Consider the following 13,696-nt stretch of genomic DNA (forward strand, 5'->3'; position numbering starts at 1 on the left):
AAATGCTGTTTAATATGAATATTTATGTTTTTTTTTTGTTTTTTCTGGGGAAAAATTGCTTTGATGTTATCATCACTTGGACATCACACATTTGTTGCAATAAACAAACAGATATACATTTTACTTCTTAATTAGAACAATAAAACTTTCAGCTGCTACATGGCAACTAGTATAAAGAGCTGATACACACTATTGTAAATCAAATATCTGAGTATAAACAGAACGCTTTAAGAAAAAATCACACCCGGTCTAAAATTTCCTTATCGTTGCCCAGAAATCGTTAAATATTTCCAGACAATTTATATTTAAGATGCAAGACCACATAACTTGTGCAATCAACAAGGATGTGGTGCACAGTCAAGCGGCTATTGCATCATATGTATAATGGAGTGTTTTCTCCTGACACCAAAAACCCATGAGTAATTCTTTTATATCCCAACTGCAATTGGCTGAGGACCACTTCCTCTTGGCAAACGTTTCTGCATGAGGAGTCCTATGACATCCTTGCCATAGATAAATTTGTAATTGTAATTTGCAATTGATAAATTATAATTTATCAACTGAAGCAGTCCAGTCACCTTGCCATTTTGCACGAATAATGTGTTTTACACAATTAATAAAGTCAGATGTTAACTACATTTGATTGGACTACTACAGTTTATAACAAACTTCGATTTATCAAATATACTGCAATGTCATAGGATTTCTCATGCAGAAAAGTAATGAATCTTTATGAAACAGGTATGAACATGAATGTTAAAATTGTACTTACAAGGCTTTATAAGACCCAAAAGACACTTTCACAATCAAGATTGTGTAATATCTGTTAATAAGACGGTTTTATTAGAATGGAAACCTTTTTATTTAATATCATACTTCTTGTTAAATTCAGTCAATATAATTTTTAAAAAAATAATCTTTGGAAATAATAATTTGATAGTTCTGTAATGGAAAAACTTTTGAATAGTAACCTGAAAAATTAAAGGATATAAAATAAGGATAAAATACAAACATCAACTAACAGTTCAGGGTTCCCACCAAATTTTAAGATTTGTTTTTCCTGACTTTTCCTGGCCACTTTAGTAAAACTTTCCTGACTGTAATGTTATGCTATTCCCATTTACTCTGCAAAATATATAGATATTTTATTTTTATGCGACCTCCGCCATCCTCATAGCTGCCCAAACTTACGCCTTTTTATTATTATTTATTATTACATTCATTTTTAAAGTTTATTTTTAATGATTTTTTACAATATACATTTAAAATATGGCTATTTTTTATGATAAATTGTTTCAGTAAATTACATTGCAAAGTACAAAAAAAAGAAGATTATTTAATAAGTTTCTTGCATAAAAATGAATATCATGGTAACTAAAAGTAACACAAATAAGAAATAAAAATAAACTAATGCAATTTTTAAAAACTCGCTAGCACCTAAGATAGATAAAAAGTTTTCACAAAAACTAGCCTATATTAATTTGCAAAAGTAAACAAAAAACAATATTTAATAACTTAGTTTGTATAAAAATGTTAAGAAACAGATTTCAATATAACAAAAAATATATGTATGACCATAACTTACAGGAAAACTAAAATCTCTGTGACTCAAAGTTATACAGATAAGAAAACTAGAAGAGAACACCTTATTTCATATAGAAAACAAACGTTATTAACATTTACTTGAAAAATATTTTGTCATTATTATTCTACCATATTTGCAAAATGCCATCAAAGTATGGTCCAAGGTCATGATGATTAAATGACATAAGAGCATTTAACAGCTCCAATCTGGAATTTTGACACTATACAACTATCAGGAAAAATAATTCTAAAAGTTGCACCAATATCTTCACATGAACTTAAGGATAACTTATTTTGTACAACATTGAGTACCCATGTAATCTCCACCTTTAAAACATCGTCTTTATAACAAAAAGAAGTAATTGTGTTGTCATTTTGAGTTAATGAAGTCGAGGATTCAAATGTATTTTTTGCTGCTGAAATGCTATTACTTTGATCAGAAGATCCAGGCAAAGAAAACACAGATGTATCACAACCACTGTTCTCAAAACTGTCAATCAAAGTTTTAGTCTACTGATTGAAGTATCATTGGGAGATAAAAACGTTTTCAGTGAAGGCTGAGAATTCCTTATCTTAATTTTTTCATTATGCTGCTTTCTTTTATTGTGTAAAGTCACTGCCTTTCTGCTCATATTGCCCATTCCAAAATGTTTGTTAAACACATCACAAATGATACACATTTCTACCTCTTCTCAACCAACTGAATTCTGGGTGTAAGTTTATATTTAACCACTCGTCATTAAACAAAGTCTTTTTAGATGCCATTTAAAAGCAATTAATTAACTAAAATACAAAAAATTCATGTTTGTTTGGGAGAAATTTCAAGAAAACTGTCAACAACCTTTAAATTTTTCAATGGTAACTTTTCGTTAAAATTTCACCAATGAAAAAATTAACTGCAATTTGGAATATTCCTCCTTTAATATAAAAGAATAATTGGAGATTGTAAGTAAGAATAGGGCATGTTAATGGCTGCTAGAAGCACATAGTTGCAATGTGCTGGGCCATAGGGTCTCCACTTCCCGATGCCAGGAAAGCATATCAAATATTTTTTGATGTTTCTTAAAAAATACTTTATTAATAACTAATATAATCTTAATTAGGTAACAAAAATGCAATTCTCTGTCATTTTTCCTGACTTCTGATTTTTTCTAAAACTTCCTGACTTTTCCTAACTAAATTTATATTTCCTGACTACCTGCCAGTGGGAACCATGCAGTTTTATAAACACACATTTATGGAGACTTTGATCAAATCTGTCAAAGTTAGGGACCAATTTTGATTTTTAACTTCAAGCAATAATATCTCTGTTTGTTAATTTCAAACGGTTTAATAAGGAGAGCCTAAACTTGAGTTATTTTATAATGAGGCATAATTTAATTTAGAAATCTAGGTTGATGGACAGATGTTCTAGAATCTAGAAGGATGTATTCAAGCTCTATCATTTTATTTGTTACTTCAGATCTTTAGTTTTTTTTTTTCATTTTAATACAAACAAAATACAGTCAATAACTTATATTATATTAGTAAAGTTTTCTGGAACAGATTTGAGTGTAAGCTGTTAGATGAACCAAAGGGTAGGTAGTGCAAGAGATGCCAATAAACTGGTCATCATACACAGTTTTTTCCTTTGATCCTTCTTCACTTTGGTTCTATGGATGGAGATAATCAAGCTGTCTGTACTAAATGTACTTGGAACTCATTTTATAATAATTTAAACAGAATAATAAATTAAAGTAGACATCATTTAAATTTGAATTGCAAACTTTCTGGTTATTTATCATTAAAGCCGCCATCTTCATCAAATTTTAGTCTTAGTTAAAAATTAAGATAATATATTATCAAGATCCTGTTAATACACATTTTAAAATTTTATTCTGATTAATAATATTATTACTGATTTGAACATATTGTTAATGAAGATCACTCAAATGGTAAACACCAAAACATCAGCAACTCCATGCAAAAGATATTTATTTATTAAATAAATTTAAAAAATTACAAGCAGATAATGCTTTCATAATATAATAATTTACATTTAAAAAAATGTCCAAGGATGGGGTATCTGTTATTGAATGACTAAATTTTTAGGTATTAATAAACCAGTCAGACCTGAATTAATGACTAATATCACAATTCTGAGAATACTATGGACTCACACAATTTTTATTTGTTGAAACAGAACAAAAAAACAAGGAAATAATTTGTTTAATATTTATTTATATTGTCACTTTTTTTATTCCAGCAGTAATACAATATGAATCAATAAAATTCCTATCACCTCCAAAAACTATCTGAGAAACTGTGTACAGTGCACTTTTCTGATAAAATATGATGTGCTTTAAAGATTAAATAAATATATAAGAATAACTTCCAACAAAATAATTTGAGTAATAAGGATATATCCATTTAATTATATATATATATATATATATATATATATATATATATACTGCATATTTTTTAATAAAATCTAAATTTACAAATGTAAAACGATCACAACAATTATAAAATAGTACAATAGTAGAATAGTAGTAAATGCTGTTTCCAATACAGTATATGCACATACTAAAATAATTAAAAACATAAACATTTAATTATTAACTATACAATTAATAATATATATATTATAAGCACTACTTAATGCACCAATTTATATAAAAATGAAAAAAAAGATGAGAAAAATTCTTTTAACATATTATAAAAAATTTCAATAAATGTCTATAACCACTTAAAATCTTAGAAGCATTACATTAATGTTCTAACTTATGTTGCCAACAATAATTGTGGATGTCAGCAACAATGAATAAATATAATATATAAGAAAACACACTGTCATACAATGCACCACTTCATTTTAAGATTTAAATGAGTACAGTCGAGACTGCTTCCTAAATGAATGAAAATATTCAGAATTAAAAATAATTCAAAACACAACCAAAATTTAAAGTTTGTTTTATATAGACAAAGAAATTCACAATAAATTAATACTGTATTTTATATAATTCAATAAAATATATTATAAAAATAAAAAAGAAGATAAAATTGGACATAACATAGCCAGTTTAAAATATTATCTAACAATTAGATATGCTAATAAAGAGTATTTAAACCAGTACAGATAAAAAAATGAAAAAAAAACCATTAATTATTAATTAAAACTTAACATCACTTAATATATGTAACCTGAAATAAACTTAAACTGAAATTTTAATGAAAATTCAGTTAAATTCTAAAACAAAGGTTTTAGAAAAATACAAGAGAGCTATATAACCATCAACATTTAATTAAAAGTGAATTATATTCATATACGTACTTACTATAAACAGAAAAAATAAAATTTATGGATTACCAATATTTGTAACTTTATGAAGATGAATATTGAAACAACTACTATAAATTCATATCACAAGACTTAATTCTATCTTAAGCTATTAGTCAATCTTTCAATATATTCACTGAAACAATCATTCTGAGTAAATATAAGCAATACTCAAAGTAAATATATACTTTTAAAGAATTTAGTTTTGGAACCAATTTATATTTTTATTAATCTTTAGATATTCATCATGAACTTCACTGCATTTAATGTACCTGAGAACAAGTTCATAAATCCCAACATCATACGTCTCAATGTCTCTGAACAATGAATATTTGCTAAATTTTTTTTTTCAGTCAGGTATACTTCCAACTTCATAAGTGAAAACAGAAAATAGAATTATCTTGTGCATCTGTTGGTGTCAACGCCAAATGATATCGTCAGGAAACCACCGGCAGGCCCGCCGACGACGAAAGTGGTGGTTAAAGTGGAGGGGAAAACCTATGCCGATCTTCTCCGCTAAGTGAAAGGAGCTGTGTCACCAGGTGAATTTGGGGTCCTCTCTGTACTTAAGGGGCAGGGAGAGGACCTTCACATGCAGGTGCGAGCCGATAGTAGTGCGGCTGAACGAGTTGGTAAGGACATTTCCGCGAAGGTTGAGGGCACCACTACGGTCCTTGGTGGGAGGGGCGGCAGGAAGGTTCACGTCCTTGTCAAGGACATGGATGTTCTAACTACTCAGGATGAGTTCGTGACGGAATTTCGAAAGGTTACGTGGGAGTCAGTGTCGATAGACGTTCTGCCCATGCGACCGGCTTATGGTGAAATGCAGAGGTGGTCGCTGTGACCGAGCCACCTATCCTGGCAGAAAAATTATTGGCCGACAGACGTTTCCGTGTTGGATGGGTGGCTTGCAGAGTCATGAGGCGCTCGGTTGACGACCTTTCTTTCCGCTGCTGGAAGCCGGGCCATAGAGCCAATTCTTGTACTGGGCCAGACCGTAGTGGTCACTGCTTTGCCTGTGGTGAGGCTGGTCAACTGCGGAAGGACTGCCAGCGGGAGGCTCGGTGTCCTTCCTGCAGATTGCATGAGCATGCACCCGACTGGGATGTAAGACTTCACCTGCGGCATAAGAGAGATTTGAGTATATTAAATGAACGCAACTAAAAGTGTGTTTTTCTCATTCTCACTCACTCTCTCTCTCTGTTTATCTGTCTTTCCCTCTCTCTCTCACCCTCTTTCCCGCTGTCACACTGTCTTTCACTCGCTCTCTTTAACTGTGTTTCCTCTCTCTCTTTCTCCCTCTGTTTCAATGTCTCTCTCTCTGTCTCACACTGTATGTCTGTCTGTCTCTATCTTTCTGTCTGCCTCTATGTTTGTCTCTATGGCTTTCTCTCTGTCTGTCTGCCTGTCTCTCTCCCATTCTCTCTCTCTATCTTTCTCTCTCCCTTTCGTCTTACAAACATACAGACAGATTACCAAAAGAATGAGCAAAATAAGACCTCATAAACCAATGAACAAACTCTTATTAAAAAAGTTTGGGCAATAGGCTCTGTTGAAGATGCTGCTCAAAGTGAAAGATCACCACTTAAACTAAACAAACAGAGTCTGCTTGATATTTTGGATGCTATGGCCATATTTTGGATGCTATGGCCACAGGTCCATCACAGTCAATGTGTAAGTTAGCACAGCAGCAAGGTATAAGACTTCCTGCTGTACATAAAGCTGTAAGAAAAGAACTGAAATTATTCCTCTACAAAGTAAAGAACTGTAAACCTACAGATCATGTCAAAAGACTAAATTATTGTCAATGGTTTACACGTTTTGTTAGCAAAATTTGGTAGGTATCTTTAACATTACATTTTTTACAGATTAAGCATGGTTTCAAATGTGGTTTCTACAGATTAAGTGTGGTTTAATTCACAAAATATACATCTGTGATCAACAACTAATCTCCATGAATTACATGAACAATCTTTACATTAAGTGAAAATTGGAGTCTGGATTTGTTTTCTTGGTGCATAATAAAGGGTCGCTATAACACAATATTTATATAATAAATAAATTTTAAAAATTGACAATAAAAACTAAAAGCTAGCAATATAAAATACCTTAAAACAAAAAGGCCTGAAATGTATACTAAAAAGAAAATAGAAACACAAATAAAAACCTCAATGGATACATTAGAAAAGTAACTTAAAGGTATAAGAATTAACATCTGGCATATACCAAATGGTAAATGCAGTCAACAAGGTCCGTATAAATAATTAAATTCTTGAATCTAGGTTTATGGCCTTTATAAATCACAAGATAGTCGATAACACCATTGCTTTTTCTCCAAAGCAAGATCAATGTATTTCTACTGGTGAGTTATAAATTATTTTAAGAACACAATGATAATATAATGCCAAACCAATACACTTCCAATTTTGCATAAACTAACTTGTCAAAAAAGGTTTTCTTTGAATTACAATACTTTTTAAAATAATATGTCTTTATTACAAGTATGCAGAATGATTGTATAGTATTTAGTATAGAGAGAATAATTGGCACAAGTCTGTTGGCATTTGTCCCAAATACGTAGAATTAATTAGTATAACAAAATCATATTTTTCTGTCCTCCATTTTATTGGCCAATAATATCTTTATTTCCATGTTATGTATTTTAATATCCATCCTTCAAGAGATAACTGATCTTAAATTTATAATATTTTTATTAAAGCAGATTTCAAATGAATTGAATAGGGTGTTGAAAACTGAGTGTGATAAGTATACTTTTGACATGTTTGAGCCGATTGCTAGAAAGTTTATTTGCAGATTACTTTGCTCTTTTTTTCCAAATAATGAATTACTGTAAAATAACTATTTCAGGATAAAATTATGGTTAAAGATTGTCTATTTAAAATGAATATTAAACTATGAACTTCATTTATTTATCTTAATGTGTATGAAAATCCTAGCATGAAAATAACAAAGAAATCTAGAAGCAAATAAATCTGCAGAAGATTTTGCATGGTAATTTCGTTCACATTTACTGAAATTTTACTTTAGGCTTTCTCATTGCCTGCTTTTGATAGTTATTTCTTACTGAAATGAAAAGCTTTTAATAATGTATTTAACAGCAGGTAATACATCTTGATGATCACTCTGAACAATTAAAGCCTAAACCATCTGTTCCTTCCTAAGTTTTATATCCATAAAATAACTAACTGACAACTGGCTACTCTTGCAGGAGAAACCTTAATCATAGTAACTTCTCAAAGTCTGATAATTCAGTAATCGGTGTATTGATGAGTAATTCTTACCTTATTTATTTATAAGGCCTATATTCTATTCATTGAACCTTTCAGTCTTGTATTATCATTCATACTATTCATTAATATGTATTTACACAGAACATATTTTACATACAATAACAAAATCACTGGTCAGAATATAACAGTAAACTATTCTGTTTATTATTAAATAAATTTTTTTGTTACAATTGCATTCACTGTTATGAATGACACAATTTAAATCAATACAAATGAAGTTACTTTAACTAAAAATTGCTAAAAGGTCAAATTTATATAAATTTTGAAATATTTACAATAATAATAATAACCTTTCTAATTAATTAAATTTTTAATAAACATTAACTATTTCCGCTTGTGTTACTGAGAGGTAGACCCACCAGTTTCCCCTAATTTAGGTTGGCTTGAAAGGAATAAGTATAATGTAAATGCTTTTTTGTACTTTCCTCTGAAAGCCAAACATATTTGAAAAATGACAATTTGAATAGTTAATACTTGAAGTGTATTATATTATTACAGGGTGCTTGAGAACCTGTAATACTATTATGATGTTGATTTTTCTTTTTTATTGGTCTTTGGATGCAGACCACTAACTGAAGATTTGGTAATTTAGATGTAAGGCCATGATTTTAGAACTTTTAAAGATCTTGATGATTGAATTATGAAATTTAAAAAATATTGTTTTCAACCATTCATTTATTGTATTCATTTTTTTTTATTTATTATTTTCACTTCATTTATCCATCTTAGTATTGCCATCTCTACCACCTCAATCTTTTTCACTTGCATTTTTACATTTACTGTAACTCAGAAATACGTCACTTTCCATCTTTCCCCAGTTTTGCACAACTTTCCTTTTTTACGTTTCCATTTTCTTTCTTAACACAGAGCAAAGTGCTTACCTTTCTCACATTCATCAATACATGTTATATTCTATACTTTCTCAATAATAATTTAGTTTATTTCATTTTAGCTCTATGTAATCACTTTACTGCTGTATTTGTATATGCTGAATTTATCACACAAAATCCTGAAAACCCTACTCTCTTGGCTCGTAAGTGTGATTCTTGGAAGGATTTCATTAATGGTATGTCTGATAGAAACAATGAAACTATTATGTCGGGACCTGACCTTGATGCAAGGTAAAGCAATTTATGTATATATTTTATACATAATACATATTTTTGTAATGCACTGAAAGACTATAAACCTAGCAGACTAATGAAAGTTAGTTTGTATATTTTGAAAGTAAAATAATTCCATGTATTTCATTTTTATCTAACTGATCAATCATTGGTTCTTACGTATGTTCTTAAGAGAAGGAACTGACTACTATTTTTTAGGATAGCAAGCATTTCAGAGATCAGCGGACAGCAATTCTCTCTTGATAAAAAAAAAATTTACTGTTTTCTTAATAAATATTGATTTAATAAAAAAATAATAACATAATTTTTCTTTATGCAGTTGAAAACAAACTTTCGTCCAAAAGAATTTTTAATAAATTTGACGTACTTCCTGTGATTGGTATTTTGCTATTGGGAAAGGGTGAACAAAGACCTATTTATTATTATATTGTCAATTTTAACAACTTGACTACTAAATAAACATATATTACTACATGCATTAAATATAATATGAAAATTAAAAAAAAAAAAAACAGTACTTAACAGTCTCTCAAATGAATCAACATACAAAATTTACAAAAAAAAATAAATTTGTCAAAAACAGCTTATTAAATGAATAAATTCGACTAAGATCACAAACAAAAATGTTTTTTAACAACTTCAAAACTAATGCTACCAGAAGCTGTGTTATTTTATTTATCATATCGTACATAGATTTGCTATGTCCAAAATATTAACTGAACATTCAAACCAATGTAAGTGAACTATTTATAGGGGTATAATTACAAATTTCAATATAGCTACAAAATAACATCCAGGTTAATCAACCATTTGACTCCAGGTGGTGTAGCACGATATACTCGTACATGTTGTGGATCTTCCTTCTACACTTGCTGTGAACAGCACTTCATTACATGTTCAAAAGAATAACGGTTAATCCACTGATGGCCATGTTGATTGGTGTTGGTGGATTGGAAATCTTTTTCCAGAGTAATAATAGGCATTCTGGCACCTCAGATGTGGTGAAGGTATATTAGCTAGTACTGGTAGCCATCTAATTCAAGTAGAGGAGACTATACCAATAATTGTTGTCATGATTTTATTTAACTTGATATCCACCTTACCAATATGCCAGCTAATCAACCATACAGGTGCACAGTACTCAGCAACTCAGCAACAGAATAGGACAAGGCTAATAACAGTGTTTTAACATATCACAAATTGTAACATACACTCAGCAATGATATAAAATAACTAGCAAGAATTCCTGAACAAACATTACAACATGTGTTTAAGAGCATTCAATCTCGTATTCAATTGTGAATCACATAATGGAGCCAACTTTCAACAACTATTGTAACCCATTTCCCCATAAAGTTGCATCACTTTTTTTGTACAATCAGCATAATAAATACAGCATACTTCAGTTTAAGGATTTATATTTAAATGAATACATAAGCTTTTGCATACACTAAAATTGAATGTCATACCCATCCCAGTTAAAATGAACATATATAAGTTAAAATAAATGCATTAATATAGAAAAATACATTATTTATCAAAACAGGATGGTACTAGTTTCAACTCTTAGTTTAATATATTTTTATTCTTTGTATTATTACCAGAAATGTTTCATAAATATGGATTTTTGGGGGTTTGGCTACCTCAGCATATTTAAATGCTGACTACAAAAACTGCCGAATTTCCACATACAAGTATGTCACTTTCTGAGAAAATAGGTTTGGTTTTTATTTATGTAAATAAGAAAAATTTATTTTCAATAAAGAAATAGGAACTTATTGTCAATTTGTCTAAGTAGAATTGACTGGAGTTCCCATTTTTTTTCCTTTTCGTCAAGCATCATTTGATTTGGATCCTTAATTAATTAATTAACTAATTAACTGTACAGTTAATAGATGCCAGTGAATCATTTTACCAAAATAATTTTGATTGCATTTTACCAAAAACATTATAAAGAGGTCTTTCTTTACCAGAAACATGTATTTATAAATTATTATTTATTTTTTTAACATTAAGTTTGTGTTTTGGTCTGATCAACTGTTAAAAACGCATTTTGTACTGATTCAAATGCATTTTTGCCTAACCAAGACTTAAACGTGGAATCTCCAGATGAAAGGCAAAAATACTCTGCCCACAACAACATTATGCTAATAAGCATAATACCTATATCAAGATAATAGACAAATATCTTGATATTTTATGTTAATATTTCATGTCCCTGCATTTTAGTAAACTGGTGGTAAGCTGATGTGCTGTAATATTTGACTCCGTATAGGAGGCAATAAGAATCCATTTCACTTTAATATACATTACAAGGGGATAAATTGTTCTTGAGCAGTGCCATATTCAAGAACAAATGGCATAGCTATTATTTTATTTTTATAATTGATTTGTATCTGGTCTCAGGTTGCATGTAACCTTTTTTGACACATACCAGACAATCAGGTAACCTCAATATTATCTGTTAGGACTGTACAAAGTGTACAAGTGATTCAAACAAAAAACTCACATCAGTTACTTGATTACTTTTCAACATAATTTCCATATCAACTACAATGTAATTGTTTCATTACTAAAGAGATTTAGTAGTTTTTTTAGTAAAATTTAGTACTTTAAGAGAGATTTATATGAAATTTTTTCTAAAATGCCTTCAGTAGTCTGAATAAGTGATATTTAGATAGCTGTCAGGTTATGTAGCTGAGGATGGAAAACATTTCATTAGAATTGTTGTAGAGTTGCTGTTGTTAAATTATTAATATGAGAATAGGCTTTGTCTTGAAAAATTGAAGCAATATCTTAACTCAATAATTATCTGGAAATGAATAGTTGGCTTCACTTTTTTTATTTAGCAGAGTTATAGACTTTTTTTTTTACTGATAAATATTTCCAGGTAAATAATGCCCTATTCCATAACAGAATAGTTAAGATATTGCATGCTGAAGAATCTATTTTTCCTTTTCTTAAGGAGAATCATTTACATTGCACATCTATTATCAGACTCATCTAAGATCACAATAGAGTTCATGTATTTATTTCCTTTTTTCAAAATGTTAAAAAAGCTATTCATTATGCATACTACTTTTGTATTGTAAACAATATTTCCTGAACAATCTTAATTCCTTACTTCAAAGGCAATTGTGCAACTAGTTATCTGCCATTTGGCCCCCAAAAAAAACAATGTTTGATACATTGTCAGACTAACAAATGATTTTACTTCCTGAGGTGGTCACTTACCTCTTGCTTTCTTCTTTTATGAAATAACTTTTTCTAATTATACATTCTTGCCTACATAAAATATTAATTCCCAAACTGTGTTTAATGTCCAGTAAAAATTTTGGAATGCTTGATCTGTTCAAGAGAAATTTTGTAATGATTTGTTGTGCAACATTACCTAGCACTTCTTGCTCAAATATTTTAACAATCAGTGACTGATGAAAAGTACAATGTTTGATTTTGCAGGATTAAATATGTTTGGATGTATTCAAACAAGCATAGCACGACATACAGAGAGTGTCTGTTAAATAATCAGATTGTTTCCTTTTAAAGACCAGATTATGAGCTCTTTGCAGAGACCTAGAATGGTTCTGAACCTGCATGACAAACGTCAAAGTATGATATAAACAAAAATATATCAAAAAAGTTTTCAAATACTTATACAGGGTTACCAGGAAGACAGCATGTAGCATATAAAAGTACTTGAGTGGCATAAAAAATTCAGAGAAGGACATCAAAAGGTGGAAAATAATAAACTTTTGCTTGAAGAACTGAGGAAAATGTAGAAAAATTAGCCATATTGTCAGAGAAGACAGCCGATTGAATATCCAAATAAAATCTTAAACCATGAACATTGTCAAAGAGAATGCTACTTCTACACAATTGTAGACAATTTAGGAAGAGTATCTCAACATTAAAAAAGTATGTGCCAAGATGGTGCATCGGGTTCTCTTCACCAGAGAAAAAAACCACTGCAAAGAAATTTGCACTGGCATGTGGCAGAAACTTGATGCTGACCCCAAACCTTAAAAAAAAATCATCAATTGTTAAGAAACTTTGATCTTCCACTACGATCCTGAAATGAAATTACAGTCAATACACTGGAAAATACAGTAATTTATAAGGATGATAAAAGTCTGTCAAAGCATACTCAAAGCCCCAGGCTCATTGAGTTTTTTAATGTCATTTTGGAAAACCGAGTTCCAGAAGGCACAACAGTGAACCAGCATTATTAAAGGCAGTGAACCAGCATTATTTGAGGATCACTTCCTCTTGGCAAACGTTTCTGCATGAGGAGTGTTATGGCATCCTTGCCATAGATAAATTTGTAATTGTAATTTGCAATTGATAAATTATAATTT

The sequence above is a fragment of the Lycorma delicatula genome, chromosome 8 (genome assembly GCF_047948215.1).
Source record: "Lycorma delicatula isolate Av1 chromosome 8, ASM4794821v1, whole genome shotgun sequence".
In the NCBI taxonomy this organism is placed as follows: Eukaryota; Metazoa; Arthropoda; class Insecta; order Hemiptera; family Fulgoridae; genus Lycorma; species Lycorma delicatula.